The sequence below is a fragment of the Pseudophryne corroboree genome, chromosome 9 (genome assembly GCF_028390025.1).
Source record: "Pseudophryne corroboree isolate aPseCor3 chromosome 9, aPseCor3.hap2, whole genome shotgun sequence".
Classification (NCBI taxonomy): Eukaryota; Metazoa; Chordata; class Amphibia; order Anura; family Myobatrachidae; genus Pseudophryne; species Pseudophryne corroboree.
Window position 1 is genome coordinate 446707968 of NC_086452.1, and position 22388 is coordinate 446730355.

Below are 22388 nucleotides of genomic sequence, written 5' to 3' on the forward strand. Positions count from 1 at the left end.
TCCAGTTCTTACTGTGTACTGTTATATCTATTGTTATATAGCTGTGTAAGCTAGTCCAGTGCAGTATTATTGTTAGTAATAACCTCTGCATTGTACAACTGTGACTATCTGTGTGTGCATTTGATAGCTGAGTGGTGTCCATCTCGTGTCTTTCAGTCAACCTGCTATCCCTATATTCTATAACCTGAAGGGGCTTGGTGCGTCAGGTTTTATTCGATATAGGATTTTCACAAAGATATACTCTAATATGTATTTTTCTCTGTGATTTAGTCACCATATCTCTGCTGGTGCTGACTACACTGCGCAGGGGTTTGGGTTAGAGGTATTGTGCTGCTGACAAATTGTACTGTTACCTGATACTGCAAGTTATATCATGTCTGCTTCTGAGGGTAACGGTGCTGGGGCTGAACACACTGCCGGTGTTGCTGAAGCCACAGACCCTTATGAGGAAAATATAGCTGCTGTGGGATCTGGTTCTGGGGGCTCCTTGCCCCCCAGTGGGACTGTGGCACCGGAGGCACATAATGACCCTCCGTGGGCTGCTTTTTCCAAGCTTCTACATACGCTAGTTCATAAACTAACTCCCCCTATGGGACCCCCTATGCCGGTACAACCGTTTGTGGTCCCTGCAGCTAACCCACCGTGGGCGGACGATTTATCTGCTCTTAAAGAAGTTGAACCAGTCCCTGACTACTAAAGAGTCTGACCAGCGCTCGCCTAAGCCCAAGGGGTCCTCTAAGCGAGCACTTGTCTCCTCACAATCCACTGCTGTCACTGACACCTCGTCGGATGAAGACGGCACTTACACTGACCCCACAGATTCTGATTCAGATACGGCTGATGGGGAGGTAGTTTGTTCCTGATCTTTTGGAGGCTATTAAATTGATTTTGCAGATTACGGATGATCCCGAGCCATCCGTCCCTCCTAAAGAAACCAGATAGGTACAAACGTCAGAAGGTGGTTAAACAAGTCTTACCTCACTCTGACCACCTAATCGTTATACGTCAGGAACCCTGGGAAAATCCAGGTACGAAGTTTGTGCCTCAAAAGAAGATGCTGGCTCGCTATCCCCTCGCGCCAGAGCAGTCTAAGAATTGGGAAAAGCCTCCTCCAGTGGACTCGCATGTGGCTAGGATGGTGGTTTCCTCAGCTCTACCGGTCACTACCGTCACGTCTCTAAAAGAACCTACAGATAAGCGTGTGGAGGGTTGTCTTTAAAGCGATTTACACCCTCACGGGTGCTGCACAAAGGTCCACTATTGCAGCAACATTGGTCAGAGGCTATTGAAGCATGGGCCTTGGAGTTAGAAGCTGAAATCTCCTCTGACCATGCCAGACAATGCTTGTCTTATATTGTCACAGCTTCTCGTTATATTAAAGAGGCGGCTTCTGATGCCGGTGTCCTAGCAGCCAAGGCCTCCACTACGTCAGTCCTGGCTCGCCGGATACTGTGGCTGAGATCCTGGTCTGTGGATCTGGATTCTAGAAAAACCCTGGAGGTTCTCCCTTTTAAGGGAGATATTCTGTTTGGGGAAGACTTAAATAAAATTGTGGCTGACTTGGCTACTGCCAAAACTGCCTGTCTGCCAAGTACCGCTCCTTCTGTGTCAAAGGCTAAAGGTACTTCCTTTCGCCCCTTTCGTCCTTCAGTTAAAGCAAAAGGTCAGGCGTACAACAAGCAGGCCCGCACTCCCAAACCTGGTAAGCCTAAGCCCAAAAGAGCCTGTGCGTCCTGTCAGCCAGCTTCCAAGACCGATAAGCCTGCCGCATGGCAGGGTGGGGGGCCGGCTTCTAGGGTATACCCAGGAATGCTTGAAGACCTCTTCAGATGCCTGGGTACGGGAAGTCGTCACTCGAGGTTACGCCATAGCCTTCAAAATCCGACCCCCTCATCGATTTTGCCAGACAGACTTCCCGTTGGACCAGACAAAGGTAAATACTCTGCATTCGGTGGTACAGACCCTCCTGGATACAGGAGTCGTAGTACAGGTGCGTCTTGCGCAGAGGGTCTGGGGGTACTATTCTCCGCTGTTTCTAGTCCCGAAACCGAATGGGTCCTCCCGGCCCATTCTCGACCTCAAGGCATTGAACAAGTTTGAAGGTTTCCAAATTCCGTATGGAAACCCTTCGCTCTATAGTTCTGGCCTTGGAACCTGGGGACTACATGGTCTCCCTGGACATACAGGATGCTTACCTGCATATTCCTATAGCGGTGTCGCATCAGCAATACCTGAGATTTGCGATTGGCAACCGCCATTACCAGTTTCGGGCGTTACCTTTTGGTTTAACAACGGTGATGACGGTGGTACTCCGCCGTCAAGGGGTCAGGATACTGCCGTATTTGGACGACTTGTTGATCCTGGCAAATTCCCCAGAACTTCTCCTGTGTCATCTAGATGTGACGGTCCGGTTTCTACAAGCCCACGGGTGGCTCATCAACTGGAAGAAATCCTCTCTGATCCCTGCTCGGAGCATGGTGCATCTGGGAGCGCTATTGGACACTCACAACCAGAGGTTGTTCTTGTGCCAGGAGAAAGTCCTGAAGCTTCAGGACAGGATTCGTTGCTTCCTTTCTCGTCCGCAAGTGTCAATACATTCGGCGATGCAGTTGCTGGGCCTCATGGTATCAGCATTCGACATGGTGGAGTATGCTCAATTTCACTCTCGTCCCCTGTAGAGGCTGATCCTAGCCAAGTGGGACGGCCTGCCTCACTGGATCAGGTCTCCAATGATCTCGTTTACTCCGGAGGTCCGTCTGTCGCTGCTCTGGTGGCTCCGGGACCAACAATTGTGCAGGGGCCGTCCCTTCTGGATATCCAACTGGGTCCTGTTGACGACAGATGCCAGTCTAAGAGGTTGGGGTGCGGTGCTGGAGCAACACTCCCTTCAGGGTCGGTGGTCCAAGGAAGAGTCTCTCCTCTCAATCAACATTCTGGAATTGCGGGCGGTCTTCAATGCATTGAACCTAGCCCAGCATTTGATTCATAACCGTCCTGTTCAAGTACAGTCGGACAACTCCACCACAGTGGCTTACATAAATCATCAAGGCGGCACTCGAAGCCGTTTGGCAATGAAGGAAGTCTCACGGATTCTACAGTGGGCAGAACGCCATCTACCGGCCATATCGGCAATATTCATTCCGGGAGTCCTGAATTGGGAAGCGGACTTTCTCAGTCGTCAGGACGTACATGCCGGCGAGTGGGGCCTCCATCCAGAAGTGTTTCAACTCATAGTGGAAAAGTGTGGCCTTCCAGATGTAGATCTGATGGCGTCTCGACACAATCACAAGGTTCCGGTCTTCGGAGCAAGGACAAGGGATCCTCAAGCAGCATTCGTGGATGTGCTGGCGGTGCCGTGGACGTTTCGGTTGCCGTACATGTTCCCTCCGGTGTCACTCCTGCCCAGGGTAATTCGGAAGTCAAGCAAGAAAAAGGAATTCTGCTTCTCATAGCTCCAACGTGGCCCAGACGGCACTGGTTCTCAGACCTGCAAAGCCTATCGTTAGAGCGTCCGATTCTATTTCCACAACGCCCAGACCTCCTCGTTCAGGGCCCCTGTGTCTACCAGGACCTAGCCCGGCTGTCTTTGACGGCGTGCCTCTTGAAGCTTCCGTCTTGAGGGCTAAAGGGTTTTCTGAGGCGGTCATTCAAACTATGTTGCGGGCCCGGAAACCGGCTTCGGCTCGGATTTACTATAGGGTCTGGCATTCTTACTTTGTTTGGTGCGCATCGAACGATTATGACGCTTCCAAGTTTAGTATAGCCAAATTGTTGGCTTTTCTTCAGCAGCGCCTGGACTTAGGCCTGCGTCTGGCCATCCCTCAAGGTTCAAATATCTGCCTTGTCGGTGTGGTTTCAGGGAAAAATTGCGACCTTACCTGATATGCATACCTTTACTCAGGGTGTGTTGCGTATCCAACCTCCCTATGTCCCGCCTGTGGCTCCTTGGGACTTGTCGGTGGTTTTGGAGGCGTTACAAGACTCTCCGTTTGAACCTCTTGGTTCAGCTGACCTTAAGTGGCTTTCCCTTAAGGTGGTGTTTCTGCTGGCTATTGCTTCAGCTAGAAGAGTGCCGGATTTGGGTTCTTTGTCCTGTAGCTCTCCATATCCGATTTTTCACCGTGACCGGGCGGTTCTTAGGACTCGTCCCGGATATTTACCTAAGGTGGTTTCTTCGTTCCACCTTAACGAGGAGATAGTAGTTCCGGCACTTGTTTCTCTTGATCTGTCGCCCAAAGAGCGGTCTTTGGATGTGGTACGGGCTCTCTGTATCTATGTGAAGAGAACTGCTTCTATTCGGAAATCTGATTCTCTCTTTGTGGTGTTTGGATTTCACAAACGTGGCTGGCCTGCTCACAAGCAAACCCTGGCCAGATGGATTAGAATGGTGATGGCACATGCTTATGTGAAGGCTGGTCTCTCTGCTCCTGATCACATTAAGACCCATTCTACTCGGTCTGTTGGACCTTCTTGGGCGGCCCAACGTGGTGCGACCCTTGAACAATTGTGCAAGGCGGCTACGTGGTCCTCCGTGAACACGTTCATAAGGTTCTATGCCTTCGATACTGCCGCTTCCCAGGATGCTTCCTTTGGATGCCAGGTCTTGTGCCAGCTACAGTGCGTCCCCTCCCATAAGGAACTGCTTTAGGACATCCCCATTGTCCATTCCTTGTGGAGCCCAGTGTACCCCGCAGCAGAAAACGAGTTTCATGGTAAGAACTTACCTTTGTTCAAACTCTTTCTGCGAGGTACACTGGGCTCCACAAGGCGCCCACCCTGACGCACTTAGCTTCTTTGGGTTGGTATGGCATTAGCCGCTGGCACGTCTCCTGTCGTGAGAATGTGGTGTTTGTGGCTACTAACCGTTGTCGTCTCTTTTCCTGCTACTGCATTTGGCTGGTTAACTAAAAACTGAGCTCCTGTAAAGGGAGGTGGGGTTATAGAGGAGGCGGCGCTGTGCATTCTGGGAACAGTCAAAGCTTTGAGCCTGTTGGTGCTTCGGATCAAGATCCTACTCTACACCCCATTGTCCATTCCTTGTGGAGCCCAGTGTACCTCGCAGAAAGAGTTTTAACAAAGGTAAGTTCTTACCATAAAACTCGTTTTATCACTCATTGATAAATGAGCCATTTAGTTGAGTCATTTGGTAGTTTTTAACCCTATAAGTTGAATATTGTTCTGTGCGAAAGGTCACATATTGGTTGGTTGTTCCGATTGTCTGGATATGGCTAGGCTGCATGCTGAATGCAAAACCAGATTACAAGTGCTGGAATCTCAGATGGCTTTATTGAAATAAATGGCTTTTCTTCTTCAGGGTCCATAGGGATCCACATGGATACTATGGGGTGTAGGTGGTTTGGAGAGGACCGGGCAGTTTAAGCTTTAGTTCCCCAAATGCCTTGATCCCTCCTCCCCTATATCCTGTACCCATGCCAGCCAGTTTTCGTTTGGTGCCAGTAGGAGCCAGATGCACCTTTTAGACAGGGCGGCTGCTTTTAAGCAGCCCCAAGCTTTGTTTTATGATTTCTTTCTTTTTTACTACTTTTCATTAGAGCGAGCAGTGCTAGGCGTCCTATAGGATGCCCGCAGTGCTGATCCAACAACCTCCCGCGGGTGCATTGCGACACTGGTGAGCGCGCCAGCTGAGTTCCGCAAGCTGTTCTTATGGGGACCCAGGCTGCAGTTGGATACCGGGGGGGGGACAGGTAAGGTGATTCCCTTCTCGCGGGGTATCGCGTCTTTTACAGCCTTTACATCAGGGTGCAGAGACCACCGGAGGTGCTGATGTGGGCGTCCAGTTTATACAGAACCCCGCCTCTGAGCTGCTCCCGCAGTGAAATGCTCTGCAGCCATTTTTTTTTTATTCAATACTTTTTTATTAGTTTTCTGTTTTACATTAAACACATTACAAAAAAAAAAACAGCACAACCCACAGTAGATTCCCAGCCCAGGGAATACGCAGATTCCCATGTCCATTAGGGACCAATTATCATAGTTATCATAGGAAACCGGTGCAGGCTTAAATTCCGAAACATAGGTTGTAAGTTAGAATCAGTATCGCATGCTAACAAGGTGCGTATAGATCAATGAAAGCTGTACACAGATATCTATGGCAGCACATCATAAATTTGAGCTAATTTCAGAGCTAAAGCAATGGAACGGGAATGGCTGACCGCGGGCGCAGGGGACAACACAAAGAAAAAGAGGCAGTGTACCCGATGCAGATCAAAAGTCACACACCCACTCTAATCCCCCGCAGCATATCTAGACACTCCGGGTCCCAGAAAGCAGGGACTCAAGCCATCGACCCCACAGGTCCTGATATTTTTTCTCCGCTTTTCTAGCTAGGTATACATATTTCTCGTGAGAGGCCGTATCATTTATAAGGGAGACCCAGGATCGCAGTGTGGGTGCATCCTTGGCTAGCCAAAGCCTGGCGATACACACCTTGGCCAGGCCACACAGATTAATTACATATCGTTTGGCAGGGGGGTCCAGGGCATCCTCCTCCACAGCAGATAACACACATGTCGTCGGGGAGCATACAGATGAGGGAATACCCGTTGACACCAGGGCGTCAGTAACACCCGACCAGAATACGGCTATCTTGGGACACAGCCAGAGAATGTGCCAAAAGTCAGCATCCAGACTATCGCACTTAGGACATCCAGAGGAGTGGGTACCCCCTACATGTCGCAAGCGCACTGGCGTCATATATACTCTGTGTATTATAAACAGTTGAATTTGCTGATATCTAGTGGTGGTAGTGGAGAACATAAAGCACCCTCCCAGATCTCATCAGAGATGGCACCCAAGTCAGACTCCCACTTGCTCCTGAGAATGGACAACAGGTCAGAATAGTGAGAGCGAAGCATGCTTGCATAAATGTTGGACACCAGATGTCCGCTTCCCAGGGACTGCAGGAGAGACTTGACCGGGGAGTCGGCAATCATTGGAGGAGTTTCGGGAAATTGTGCGTTAAGCGCATGTCTCAGCTGCAGGTAGCAATGAGAAGAGGGTATACTGTAATCCTGTTGAAGCTGCAGGAAGGACCTCAGTATACCATCGTTATATAAGTGGCCCAGGGACGTCACACCCCACCTCCCCCACACCGCCCCAGTCCGCAGCGAAGCCAATTCTGGGAAGCCGAGGGCATTGTCCAGAAGAGTATCCGGGTCAATACCCTGGCCTAACAGGATAACATGCACCTGTTTCCATATGAGGACGGCCTGTCTTATTATAGGGATCTTGGACAAGTTAGGGTTCCCACAAAGAAGCATCTGTAATGGAGAGCCGGCAGGGTATATCTGGAAAAGCAATTGGGAGTGCAAAGTGAGAGCATCCGGGGCATTCACCCACTCCCATATATGTGCCAACTGCGCGGCATAGTAGTAAAATCAAAATATAAGGAGAGCTAAGCCTCCCAACACTTTCGGCCTGGACAGAACGTCAAGTCTCAGTCTTGCTCTCCTGCTGGCCCATATTAAAGAAGAGAGCAAACTGTCAATCTGTCGAAATGTCTTCAAGTTAATATATATAGGGGATTGCTGGAGAACATAAAGGAGTTTGGGCAAGTATACCATCTTTACCAAATTGACCCTGCCAGTAACAGTCAGGGGCAGAGACCCCCAAACCTTCGAGCGGAGATACCCCATCAGCGGCATGACATTAAGGGAAACATAGGTACAAGGGTTATTCGATACCCATACCCCCAGGTATTTGAAGGAGTCTACCCATTTAAGCGGGGTTTGAATCACCGGGGCCTCCGAAACCGGGCCTCTAAGTGGAGTAATGGTGGATTTATCCCAGTTAATTTTGAGCCCGGAGAAACGTCCATAGTCAGTTATCAAGTCAAGAAGTTTAGGTAAGGAGGAAACAGAATCGTCCACAAAGAGCAACAGGTCATCAGCGTATAACGCTATCCTGTCTTCCCTTGCGCCAACCCTAATACCCACAATATCTTGAGTTGCCCTAATCAAATATGCCAGTGGCTCAATAGCTATAGCAAACAGAATCGGGGACAGAGGGCAGCCCTGCCTTGTTCCCCTGGATAGGGGGAAGGAGTCCGAAACAAACCCGTTCACCGAGACTCTGGCCATGGGCTGAAAATATAACAATCTCCTATATAATAGCCCTATTCTGTGACCTTGTGATTCATTTGCTAACGCTGGGCGGAGTCACAACAGTGGGCGGAGTTATTCAAATGAGTCACAGAGATCTGGCCAAATCTACAGGAGACTAGGAGCAGAAGCAGATAGCATGGGCATTGGGCATGTCACAGACAGGGCTGCATACCTCCCAGCTTTCTGCAGGAGCTTTCTCCAGGCAGAAGGAGGGAAACACTCGGCGAAAAGGGGGCGTGGCTTCACGGGAGGGTCCCCGTTTTCGTCAGTGAGGGGGCATGCCCAGCGCTCTGTGAGCTGCTGGCATGCCCCCAGGGGCTGATTATGAGTCCGGGGGGCCCAGGGCACTTGAGACAGGGGAGCCCTATCTCATTGCTGTGCCTGCTGGGGGTTGGGGGCGTGGCCTAATCGCGGACCGCGCGGCCACGCCCCCTTATGCAAATTCCGATTTTTGTTTTTATTTTTTTTATGGGATTTTGGCCCCTCAGCTAGGGCTAAATCCAGAGGAGGTGGTCGCTCCCCCCTACACACCCGCACAGGGAGAAGAAAGCAGGGAGACTGCTGCCTCCCTGCAACACCACAGACCAGCCAATATGCAGCAGCGTGTGCTGACTGTAGCACAATGCTGCCACTGTTGCTGGCAGGACGGGGGGGGGGGAGCTTCTGAGCTGGGACAGAGCTACTCCAGCCGGGGGGGCCTCTAAAACTGTGGGGCCAACGGTACGTATCCCCCCCCCCCCCCCCCTTAATCCGGCTCTGCTGCTGGAACCCCCCCATTAATCCGTACCCCCTGATGCCCCCTCTCCCTCTGTCTCCACTATTCACCGCTGCTCTGCTAAGCAGAACAGCGAGTACAGGAGCTTTCCAACTGCCCCCCCCCCCCCCCCACCGCAGGACACTGCGACCCGCGGGTGGGACAGCGGGACAGACCCCAAAAAATGGGACTGTCCCGCAAAAATCGGGACATTTGGGAGGTATGGGGGTGTGTGAGGGGTATGTCATACAGACAGACGGGCACCGGCTCACTGTGTGCTTGACCCCCCACATCGGCATACTCAGCAGGGTCTCTCTGGTGCGGAGGAGCGTCACTTTCTGACACACTCCACGCTTCTTAGCTGCAGTTTAGTGAGGCACCTGCCGCTGTGCAGGTTCCATACTGCCTCTGTTATCTCCAGCCCCGGCAACCCCACCGCTAGCTGCAGCGCTGCCACCCGCAGTGGAGTGCGCCCAGCTCATTCACACACTTTAGCTGGCGGGTAGCGCTGCAGAAATCCGAGCTGCTTGCAGGCTCTGACCCACTCCTCCCTCCAGCCGCAGCGTCTCCTGGGAGCTAACCAGTCACTCCCAGTCTCCCCTTACCACAGTGCCCGGAAGCCGTGAGGTCCGCGCCACGTGCATGCTATGACCCCCTCCTCCCTCCAGCCGCAGCATCTCCTGGGGGCTAACCAGTCATTTCCAGTCTCACCTTACCACAGTGCCCGGCAGCTGCGCGAGGTCTGCGGTGTGTGACTGAGGAGGGGGGGGGGGGGATGCGGACTGGCAGAGAAAGCAGGACTCCAGCCTGAGAGAGTCAGCCATGCCAAGTCTCCAGCAGCAGCAGATCCCAACAGGTTGGAATGGAACAGCAGCAGCCAGCAGCAGTGACTCCGGTAAGACACATCTGTCTGTCACCACTGTTTTGTCCCTAATACCAATCTCTCCCATGCCCTGTGTTCTGTCATGTCCCTGGCCTTGCCCTGCCACCCTTATCCTGGCCCTTTCACCCTTATCCTGGCCCTGTCACCCTTATGCTGGCCCTGTTACCCCTATCCTGGCCCTGTCACCCCTGTGCTTGCCCTGTGAACCCTATACTGGCCCCGTCACCCCTGTCCTGGTCCTGCCGCCCCTACCCTGTCCCTATCATTTCTGTCCTGGCCCCGTCACCCCTGTCCTGGCCCCGTCACCCCTGTCCTGGCCCCGTCACCCCTGTCCTGGCACCGTCACCCCTGTCCTGGCCCTGTTACTGCATACCCTCCAACTACCTTTTATGGCATGTACAGTACCCGCAGCGCCTCCAGACCTCTCCCCAATGCACCACACCTCCGTACCTTCCCCTCCACCACATGCGGCACTCCACCCCTCCCCCACATGCTGTGCCTCCAGACCCCCTACACCACCCGTGGCTCCCACTCCTCCACCCCTTCACCACCCACAGCACCTCCAGGCCCCTTCCACCATTCACCCCCCTTATACGTCTCCCTCCACACCTGCCCCCCTCCACCCGCAGCATCTGCAGACACCCTCCTCCATCAGCGGCCCCCCCCCTCACCCACCCCTCCCCCACCAATGGCACCCCTGCACCTGCCCCTCCACCACCTGCAGCACCTCCGGACCTCCTTTCCCATCCGCCGCAACACCCGCACCTGCCCCTACCATACCCATGGTGCCTGCGGTCCCCTACCCAACCCCCGGCACACCCGTCCCTTCCCATCCCACAGCACCTCCGGAACCCTTCACCCATCCACAACATCCCCACACCTGCCCCTCTCCCACCCGTGGCACCCCTGCCCCTCCCCCACCTGCGGTGCCTCCGGACCCCTCCCCCATCTGCATCCCCCACTCCTCTGCCCCTCCCCCACGCGCAGCACCTCCCGAACCTTCCCCATCCGGGCCCCACCCCCACTTCTGCCTCCCCTCCACCCGCAGCATCTACAGACACCATCCGCAGTCCCCCCCGCACCCGCTACATTCTGTACATCGTGCCCTGCAGGTGCTGTTCACGCCGTCGCAAGGGGCTGCGCCTCCTTCACCATCGCACGCCCTTTCATTGTGCAATATTTAACCACTAACAAAGGAATGCAGGTAATACTCCATATAATACAAATATTAAACCCTAGAAAGGCATGCAAGGGTTAAGGGGGCGTAGCCCCTTGCGACGGTGTGAAGAGCGCCCGTAGGGCGCGATGAAGCACCTAGTTTAACATAATTGATAAAGTTGGGGCCCACACCAAATCTACTCATAGCCTCCCAGAGGAAGGCCCACTCCACCGAATCAAAGGCCTTTGCGGCATCTAAGGAGGCTATAACGGCAGAGCAGTCCTCCTCCCGAGAAGCCTGAAAATGAGTAAACAGGCGCCTCAAATTCACAGCAGTGGACTTGCCAGGCATGAAGCCCGTTTGGTCAGGGTGAATAATTTGGGAGACAACCCGGCCAAGTCTGGAAGCCAGAACCTTGGCCAGGATTTTAATATCCGTGGGCAACAGGGAAATAGGACGGTAGGATTCAACCCTCCTGGGGTCTTTATCCGGCTTGGGAATCACTATAATCAAAGCCTCCGCCATAGACGGGGGAAGCGCACTTTGGGCAAGAATTTCACTGAACAACTCAAGCAACTGAGGGGCAAAGAATTTTATATATTTCTTATACAGTTCTGACGGGATGCCATCAAGGCCAGGGGCCTTACCATCGGGGGAGGCAGAGATCGCAGTCTCAATCTCCTCCTCCGACAAAGGAGCATCTAGAAGGGCCCTGGCCTCACTGGAGATGGAGGGCAAGTGGACCCCATCCAAGTAGTCACATAGCTCTAGTGGGGAACAGGTCAACTGAGAACTATATAATGCCTGATAGTATGAGACAAATTCCGCCACAATCTGGGGGGTGCGGTCCAGCACCGACCCAGCTGAATCCAAAATCTCCACTACAGTATGAGAGGAACGGTCACCCCTTGCAAGATTGGCCAAATAAGAACCTGGTCTATCCCCCGTAGCATACTGGACATGCGAGGAGAAGAGAAGTCTGTGCTGGGTTTTCCCCCACAGATAATCGTTCCATTCACCCTGCGCATGAAGCCACAGCAGCTTAGAAGCATCCATGCCATCCCGCACATACGTCACTTCTGAAGCGGCCACCCGAGCCTCCAATTCAGACTCGTGTTTTCTAAAGGAGGATTTAAGACTCCCCACCCGTTTGATCAATGTTCCTCTCAAGAAAGCCTTGAAAGTGTCCCACAGCAGAGACACATCCGTGGTGTCATCATGCATAACAAAAAATTCTGACCAGCTAGCCTTCAAATCGGATCCCTCACCCATATGCGTCAGCCAAAAGGGATTAAATTTCCACATTGCTTGGCCTCGCTGACAGTTTAAGTTGATATGTAACGATATAGGGGAGTGATCCGAGATACCCCTAGTCTCATACTTGACATTCTGAACTTTGGGCAACAGCTCCCGGGACAGAAGAGCCAAATCTATCCTAGAGAAGGAAGAGTGAGAGCGTGAAAAACATGAGTATTGCCTCAAATCGTGATTCTTCAATCTCCAGGGGTCGATCAGACCCAACTCCGACACAGTGTCTGCAAACGGAGAATGCCTGGGCTGCGGGTTGGAGGACTCCCTGGACAACCTATCCAACTCGTGATTTAAAACGTTGTTAAAGTCCCCCATACAGATAACGGGTATGTCAGGGGAAGCAGCCATAAAGGCAGACGCCTTTTTAAGGACATCGTGCGAATATGGAGGGGGTACATACACAGCCAGCAATAACAAGGGGACGGAGTTAATTCTGCACTTGAGAAATACATATCTACCCCATTGATCCGTTTGCACAGAATCAAGCACAAAGGGAACAGATTTCCTAATTAGGATCGACACTCCCCGGGACGCTGCAGTATGCATAGAATGGTAAGCCCATCCCACCCATGGTTTTTTAAGGGACATAATCTTAGTACCCAGTAGGTGGGTTTCCATCAAGCAAATTATATCCGACGCATAAGATTTAATCTGTCGAAGGATCAAGGAGCGCTTAACCTTGTCATTGATTCCCCCGCACATTCCACGACAGAAACTTAACCGACGCCATAACAGGGCATTGTTGTGATTTTGCATAGCACCCGCGGCCAGCCACCGCCAGTGAATATCAAAGAGGATACGCCTGCAGTTAGCTGCAACATAGACATAGCGGAAATAAGCACATTGCACAGCAAAAAATAAAAACACCTCAATATTAACAATCTAAAATAACCCCCATCCCCACCCCGTATACCACCTAAAACTAGCAGCATACCTGATTCCCTAACAACAAAACACCCTAAGTACTAACAATCCCAACTAAGGCAGAGAGCCCGGTAACATACTCCGCCAGTACCAACTAAGGTCAAATTCCTATATCCACTAAGGGGGCCAAGAATTTAATGACCATAAGACAGGAGAATCCCCCAGCTAAACTCAAAACAAAACCAATCCCCCCCCCTAGACCATTACCCCCACCCCAACTGAGTAACCGTTTACCCCTTAAAGACTATATGGCAGAGCAAACACCGAGATCATAAGGCCCAAAATCAGCGTAAAGGCAACATCTACCAATCACCCGTCTCCACAGAGCTACCGCCTCCCAATAAAGGCCCATAAGGGCCGCAGATAGCCCCTCCGTAAATCAGATAGCAGCACATCCCAAACAGTAGCATAGTGACTTAGCTGAGAAATCAGAGACAGGAGTGCAATCAGCAGCCATCACTCCCCTAATTGAAAAGCGTCCATCCAGCCAAACTGACATCTTGCAGGAAATCATAAGGAACATAACCACAAACAACTATACATCCCTCCCAAGGCAATATAACATTAACATATCAAGCATAAACGAAGCAGTATACTTGCAAGTAGGGAAATCAAACACATAAGTTCAATCAGCAGCTAGCGCCCGCCGTGCCGGAAAGCGTCCGTCCAGCCACATTGATGCTTCACGAGGGGTCGTGAAGAATTTTGTTTCCCCATCCGAGACCACCCGCAGTTTAGACGGAAAGAGCATGGCATAGGGGATATTCAATTCTCGCAGCCTGCGTTTCACAGGGACAAACTGAGCTCTATCCTTCTGGACATCGACAGCAAAATCCGGAAAGACTGAAACTGGGGAACCGTTCCACGTAAGGGGACCCTTGGTGCGGGCCAGTCTCAGAATCACGTCTCTATCCCGGTAATGGAGGAGTTTGGCCATAAACGTACGGGGAGGTGCCCCTGGAGGTAATGGGCGCATCGGGACCCTATGGGCGCGTTCCACTGCGAAGTGTGAAGTGAACTCCTCCGCTCCAAATGCATCCAACAGCCAACGTTCAAGAAATTTTTAAGGGGAGGCACCCTCTTTTTTCTCCGGGAGTCCGACGAGACGGACATTATTTCGCCGCAATCTCCCCTCCATATCCGTCATCTTTCTATGTACATCCATCATCTGAGACTCCAGAGCAGAAGTGCGTCTACCGAGAGGCGTAACCGTGTCTTCCAGCGTGGAGGTACGCATCTCAACCTCACCGACCCTCTCTCGCACCCGCTGAAGGTCTTGGTGTATAATGGATAAGTCCGCCTGGACCTGACTGATCCTGTCGGCCAAGCGGGCTTCACTGGCCGTGACCGCATCCAGCACCTTTTGCAGAGCAGCATCGGTGGCATCCGCAGATGAGGAGCCAGCCGACGGAGAAGGCGGCGCCGAGGTCGACTGCATCTCCCCACCCTGTTGGGACCGCGTCGGCGGATTTCTGACATACTTCTCCAACTTCGCCGCGGTTGCGGCAGACTGATGCGGTTTGACCATTATAACCGAGCGGGCGGCAGGAGGCAAGAAGTATATTAAATAGTATATCAAGAACTGTCCAGGGACGGCCAATGAATAACTGAATGTAGTATATCAGAATTATCCAGTCGCTGCTTGCGGGTAAGTATAGTATACCAAAACTGATCAGTGACCGTGTATAATATCGGGAGCCTCTGTTAGCACAGAATAAATAATTGCAGCAGGATATAGAAATCTTTCCTCCCCTCCCAGCATATGGGGCACAATAAGCTGAAATGAAGTGTGTGCTAGGAAGCTGAGGTTGACCAGCGTATCACAAGATCTGCAAGGGTTAATAGCAAACTGCTCCCTATCCTAATGGAGCAGAGCTCAGCAAGGCAGCAGTAGTTTGGGGAGGGCACAGGCACTTATAGAATCCAGCCGTGCCGTGCACCTCCTCCCCAGCGGCAGAACACAGTGCAGGAGCCGGAGGGTACGGGCTGGGGCCGCCGGAGCGAGCAGGGAGAGCGGCAGCGGGTCACGTGGTGATGCAGCGGCTGGGGGAGCGCTCGCAGACCGGAGCACGACAGGAGAGGCGCCCGCCACAGCGTCCCCAGCAACAACAGAGGGGAAGCCGCGGACCTGGTGAGCAGCGCTCAGGACGGGAGCCGGGTGCAGGTCTCGGTGCGGGCAGCAGGATGGCGGCGTCCCACGTGTAGTAGCAGGCCCGGGCCCCCGCACACTATAAGCTCTCTACTGTAGCGGATAGCTGGCTGACGGGTCTCAAAGCGGCACAGGGGTACCCCCACACTATAATGCAGGTATTGGGGCGGACTGCAGGCCCAGGGGGGGGACACAGGATGTTGGTGTAGAATATAATAGCTGGAGAGACACACAGCCTGTGTGCTACTCCATGTCCGTCGAAGCCACGTCCCCCGCTCTGCAGCCATTTTAGTTATATGCCTGCTGAAGCAAGTCTCAGGAGAAGTCAGGTCCAGTCTTGCTGTATACCTCTCCCCAGGGCCAGGTAATACTACACTTATCATACCAGCCTATTATAGGCTTGTGTAGTTGATTTAGTGCCCACTTATCTTTTATATGCATTGTATGTGACTGTTGCTAGAAATTGCTGTTGTGATATACACTGCTCAAAAAAATAAAGGGAACACTAAAATAACACATCCTAGATCTGAATGAATGAAATATTCTTATTAAATACTTTGTTCCTTACATAGTTGAATGTGCTGACAACAAAATCACACACAAATTATCAATGGAAATCAAATTTATTAACCCACGGAGGTCTGGATTTGGAGTCACACACAAAATTAAAGTGGAAAAACACACTACAGGCTGATCCAGCTTTGATGTAATGTCCTTAACACAAGTCAAAATGAGGCTCAGTAGTATTTGTGGCCTCCACGTACCTGTATGACCTCCCTACAATGCCTGGGCATGCTCCTGATGAGGTGGCGGATGGTCTCCTGAGGGATCTCCTCCCAGACCTGGACTAAAGCATCCGCCAACTCCTAGACAGTTTGTGGTGCAACGTGGCATTAGTGGATGATGTCCCAGATGTGCTCAATTGGATTCAGGTCTGGGGAACGGGCGGGCCAGTCCATAGCATCAATGCCTTCGTCTTGCAGGAACTGCTGACACACTCCAGCCACATGAGGTCTAGCATTGTCTTGCATTAGGAGGAACCCAGGGCCAACCGCACCAGCATATGGTCTTACAAGAGGATCTCATCTCGGTACCTAATGGCAGTCAGGCTACCTCTGGCGAGCACATGGAGGGCTGTGCGGCCCCCCAAAGAAATGCCACCCCACACCATTACTGACCCACTGCCAAACCGGTCATGCTGGAGGATGTTGCAGGCAGCAGAACGTTCTCCTTGGCGTCTCCAGATTCTGTCAGGTCTCTCACATGCTCAGTGAGAACCTGCTTTCATCTGTGAAGAGCACAGGGCGTCAGTGGCGAATTTGCCAATCTTGGTGTTCTCTGGCAAATGCCAAACCTCCTGCACGGTGTTGGGCTGTAAGCACAACCCCCACCTGTGGACGTTGGGTCCTCATACCACCCTCATGGAGTCTGTTTCTGATCGTTTGAGTGGACACATGCACATTTGTGGCTTGCTGGAGGTCATTTTGCAGGGCTCTGGCAGTGCTCCTCCTGTTCCTCCTTGCACAAAGGCGGAGGTAGCGGCCCTGCTGCTGGGTTGTTGCCCTCCTATGGCCTCCTCCACGTCTCCTGATGTACTGGCCTGTCTCCTGGTAGCGTGCAACATCCTCCAGACTGTCCAGGAGTTGGCGGATGCTTTAGTCCAGGTCTGGGAGGAGATCCCTCAGGAGATCTTCTGCCACCTCATCAGGAGCATGCCCAGGCGTTGTAGGGAGGTCATACAGGCACGTGGAGGCCACACACACTACTGAGCCTCATTTTGACTTGTTTTAAGGACATTACATCAAAGTTGGATCAGCCTGTAGAGTGTTTTTCCACTTTAATTTTGAGTGTGACTCCAAATCCAGACCTCCATGGGTTAATAAATTTGATTTCCATTGATCATTTTTGTGTGATTTTGTTGTCAGCACATTCAGCTATGTAAAGAACAAAGTATTTAATAAGAATATTTCATTCATTCGGATCTAGGATGTGTTATTTTAGTGTTCCCTTTATTTTTTTGAGCAGTGTACTATTTCTGCATCTTAACTGACAGTTATATCTATCCATTTTTCTTTTCTCCTTAACCCATTACCAGGTGTATAGGGGTTCAGTATCTCAAATTTCCTTGTGAGGGGTGTCACATTACATTATCTTGCTATAAAACACACACTGTGGGTCTACAGTGCATATATTACTATGTCTTACAGAGGCAAAGGTACTAAGGAGGCTGGGGCTCCTATGCTTGTTACATGCAAATCCTGTTCAGCAGGTTTATCCCCTCAGGATCCTGTACAGGACAGTCTGTGTTTAAAGTGTTCTACCACACAACCCCAGACCGTCTCAGCGGCACCTGTCGAGGAACCACCTTGGGTGTCTTATCTCAGGTCATGACGCAGCCAGTGGATCACCTGTCAGCTCCTACTCCTGCAATGGGGTTCCCTCCTCAGTTGCATCCTGCTGCTATTTCATCCACCCCGGACTCTTTTCTACTCTGTTCAGAGTTTGGCTCAATCATCTGTCATTTCTCCGGCAGGGTCCACAAGTTGTCCACAGGATAACATTGGGATATGATGACGCGACAGCGGATTTGCACCAAGCGGTCAAAGCTTTCGGCCTCCCAGCATGCAACGGCCCCGTCCATATATCCCCGCCTCCTGGCTCAGGCAAATCTATTTTTTAAAAACCAAAAAGAAAATACAGACAGCACTAGCAGGTTCCTTATTAAGAATATTCCTTTCTTTATTTGTATTTTTTATCAACTTTTATATAAAAAAATATAATAAAAAGAATGACCTTTTCTTACCCCCACTACATTTATTTAAAGATATTCATATCTAAAAAGCATGGCAATATTACACATAAAACAGTAATAACACATACAGCTTTGTGCTCCTATTCTGTGAAATAATTCAGCTGGATACAATTAGCCCACACTGTTAAGCTGTAGTGTTACAAAATGTCCAAATCTCCATTCAGATGACTAGTTGCTCCGTCAACCCAAGCAGGTGTGAATTCTTTAGCAATCCGTAGCAGAGCAGTTGTTACAAAGTCTCTGTTATGATTCCTGTACTCCAGACCGGAGGAGATCTTATGGCAGAGGTCTGAGTACAGGGAAAATAAGCTGGTTGTGGGAGCAGGAGAGCCTAGTAACCCCTGGCACCCTAACTCCGTTGTCTCGCCCGTGTTATCAGAAATCCCCTGCGAGACTATGGTTGCTTGAGCCCATGGCAGCCGCGTTCGAAGGGCGGATTATGTCTGCCCAACCCCGATGCCCCCGCAGGTCTTAAAGGGAGACAAGGGGAAGTCCGAGACAGGGTGATAACAAGGGGCCCTCTGACTAAGCAACCAGGCCAAGGGTTACAAGCTAACTAACTTAAACCAAAGGTATGTGCGGACTAGCCGCCAGGGAAAAGGACAACCAAAGATCCCCTGATCCGTTACTCCTATCCAGCACCGCTGGATACCAGAGTGGATCTGTGGGAGCGGAATCCTCCGCAAAAGCTCCAGAACACAAGTAAACTAAATAATAAACAGTAAGCGGACAAGCCGCAACACACGGCTGAGCCGCGACTCACGAACACCACAAGATGTTAAAGGTGCTCGGTCAGACTCCAGGAACAGATGACAAACTTCCGAGTACAGGATCTCTGAGGACAGGAACAACCGGATTGAGCAGGACTGGAAACTCTCTGTAGCAGACACAGGCAAACAGGAAGCTATCACCGGCGTCTGTAAGGAGTCCTGAGGGTGCCTTTATTCAGGAACCCTCCAATCAAAATCCAGACAGGGTAATCAACTGAAATGCCGTGCAGCTTGCATGCTGCACGGCCAGCACACCATGAGGTAATCAGGACAGACCCAGCAACGGGGAACGCGGCTGAACGTGGCGTCCCCGTTGCTAAGGTCAGAGCGGCTCCGTGCGCCCGGCGTCTAGCGTTGCCAGGGAGCCGGCGGCTGTACGCGCACGGCGTCCCTGGTTGCTAGGCGCCGGGCCGCACCGAAGAGCGGACCCCGGCGCCTAACAGTACCCCCCCCTTGAGGAGGGGTCAAGGAACCCCTAAAGCCGGGTTTCTGAGGAAATTCTCGAAAAAATGCCCTTTTGAGCCTCGGGGCATGAAGATCCTCATCCAGGACCCAAGACCTTTCCTCTGGCCCATAACCTCTCCAATGTACCAAAAAATAAAGCCGACCCCGGGACAACTTGGAATCGAGAACCTTCTCCACCAAGAACTCCTGCTGACCCTGTACATTTATTGGTGATCTCCCCTGAGATATTTTATGAGGAAATCTACTGGACGAAACATATGGTTTCAGTAATGAGCAATGGAAGGTATTTCCGATCCGTAAAGTTTTTGGTAAACGTAACCGGAAAGCAACTGGATTGACTTTTTTGATAATGAGAAATGGTCCAATAAATCTAGGACCCAATCTGGCTGAGGTTTGTCGAAGTTTAATGTTGCGAGTCGACAACCACACCCTGTCTCCTACTTTAAAAGTGCACGGCCGCCGGAGCCTGTCAGAAAATCTTTTTTCCCGGAATGCTGCTTTTCTGAGAGCCAAGTGCACTTTTTTCCAAATAAGTTTAAGATGAGAGGTCAGGGCCAGAGAGGAGACAGAGGAATGTTGAAAAAATGAATTAGCTCTGGGGTGAAAACCAAAAACTGCAAAAAATGGAGACACATTGGTGGAGGAATGACAGGCATTATTATAAGCAAACTCCGCCAATGGAAGAAACTCAGACCAGTCATTTTGGATTTTGGCCGAGTACAAACGCAAATATTGTTTTAGAGATTGGTTAACTCGCTCAGTCTGCCCATTGGATTGGGGATGATAACCGGACGTTAAAGATAATTTCATCTTTAACGAAGCACAAAAAGACTTCCAAAATTGTGCAATGAATTGTGGACCCCTATCAGAAACAATATCAGTGGGTAAGCCATGGAGTCTGAAAACATGGCGGAGGAACAAGACTGCCAATCCCTGGGCAGATGGCAATCGGGGAAGAGCAATGAAATGGGCCATTTTGCTAAAACGATCCACTACCACCCATATGACTCGGCATCCGGCTGACAGAGGGAGGTCCACCACAAAATCCATGGAGATATGCGACCATGGCCTAAGGGGAACATTCAAGGGCATAAGTTGACCTATAGGCAAAGAATGGGGAACTTTATGCTGTGCACAGACCTGACAAGAAAAAACAAACTCTTTAATGTCTTTGGAAAGACCAGGCCACCATACTGAGCGGGAGACTAATTCCAAAGTCTTAGCGATTCCCGGATGCCCGGCAACCTTGCTATCATGAAACTCCGCCAAAACAGTAGCTCTCAAAAACTCAGGGACAAAAAGACGACCAGCAGGAGTATTTCCAGGAGCTTGATGTTGAAGCAGCTTTAACTGGGTAAATACATCCTGTGTGAGGCCTGCCCGAATGACTGAAGACGGAAGTATGGGAGTAACAGGACTATTGTCTTGAACTGGAAGAAAACTGCGTGACAGGGCATCTGCCTTAGTATTCTTGGAACCTGGCCTGAAGGTGATAATGAATTTGAAACGAGTAAAAAATAAAGCCCAACGAGCCTGCCGGGCATTCAGTCGTTTAGCAGATTCAATGTATTGAAGATTTTTGTGATCAGTCAAAACTGAAATGGTATGGGTCGCTCCTTCAAGCCAATGCCTCCACTCCTCGAAAGCCCATTTAATAGCCAGCAATTCCCGGTTACCAACATCGTAGTTGGATTCTGCAGATGAGAATTTCCTGGACATAAAGGCACAAGGATGTAATTCAAGGGAATCTGGATCCTTCTGAGAAAGGATAGCCCCAACTCCAACCTCCGAGGCATCAACCTCAACAATGAAAGGCAATTCTGGGTTGGGATGTCTAAGGACAGGGGCTGAGACAAAGGCTTGTTTCAAGGCCTGAAAAGATAACTCAGCTTCACATGACCAATTGGTAGGATCTGCTCCCTTCTTAGTAAGTGCCACAATGGGAGCAACTAGGTCAGAGAAAGAGTGAATAAATCTTCTATAGTAGTTCGCAAACCCTAAAAAGCGCTGAATTGCTTTTAAGTTGGTGGGTTGCGCACAACTAAGGATGGCTTGGAGCTTCTTTGGTTCCATACGGAATCCCCGAGGGGAAATAATGTACCCTAAAAAGGATACCTCCGTGACATGAAATTCACACTTCTCCAGTTTGGCATATAGGTGATTTTCACGTAATTTCTTTAGCACCTGACGCACCTGGGTAACATGTTGTTCTACAGAGTCAGAATATATCAAAATATCGTCTAAGTAGACTACAACGAATCTTCCAAGAAATTCACGGAGCACATCATTAATGAGATCCTGGAAAACTGCCGGAGCGTTTGACAGGCCGAATGGCATAACCAGATACTCATAGTGGCCTGATTGAGTACTGAATGCCGTTTTCCACTCATCCCCTGACTTGATTCTGATGAGGTTATATGCTCCTCTAAGGTCAATCTTAGAAAAAATCACAGCCGAACGTAGCTGATCAAAGAGGACAGAGATCAGCGGCAGAGGGTAAGTATTCTTTACTGAGATTTTATTCAAAGCTCTAAAGTCAATGCAGGGTCTGAGTGAACCATCCTTCTTCTCTACGAAGAAGAAACCTGCACTTAAAGGGGATTTAGATGGCCTGATAAAACCTTTCCCAAGGCTTTCTTTCACATACTCATTCATGGCCACAGTTTCAGGACCAGACAATGCATATAACCTTCCTTTAGGCAACGTGGCACCAGGAATTAGCTCAATGGCACAATCGTAAGGCCTATGGGGAGGCAGAATATCCGCATTGCCCTTGGAAAACACGTCAACAAAATCCTGATATTCCTCAGGAATGGGTGCAGGAACGGCGGCAGCTACTCGGATAGGAAGCGTAATACATTCTTTATTACAGATGGTACCCCATTGTAAGATCTCCCCCGACTGCCAATCAATGATGGGATTATGAAAGGCCAGCCAAGGGTGACCCAGAACCACAGGAACTGCTGGACAATGAGTAAGGAAAAACTCAATCTTTTCAGAATGCAGGGCTCCCACCGAGAGTAAAACAGGAGGTGTAC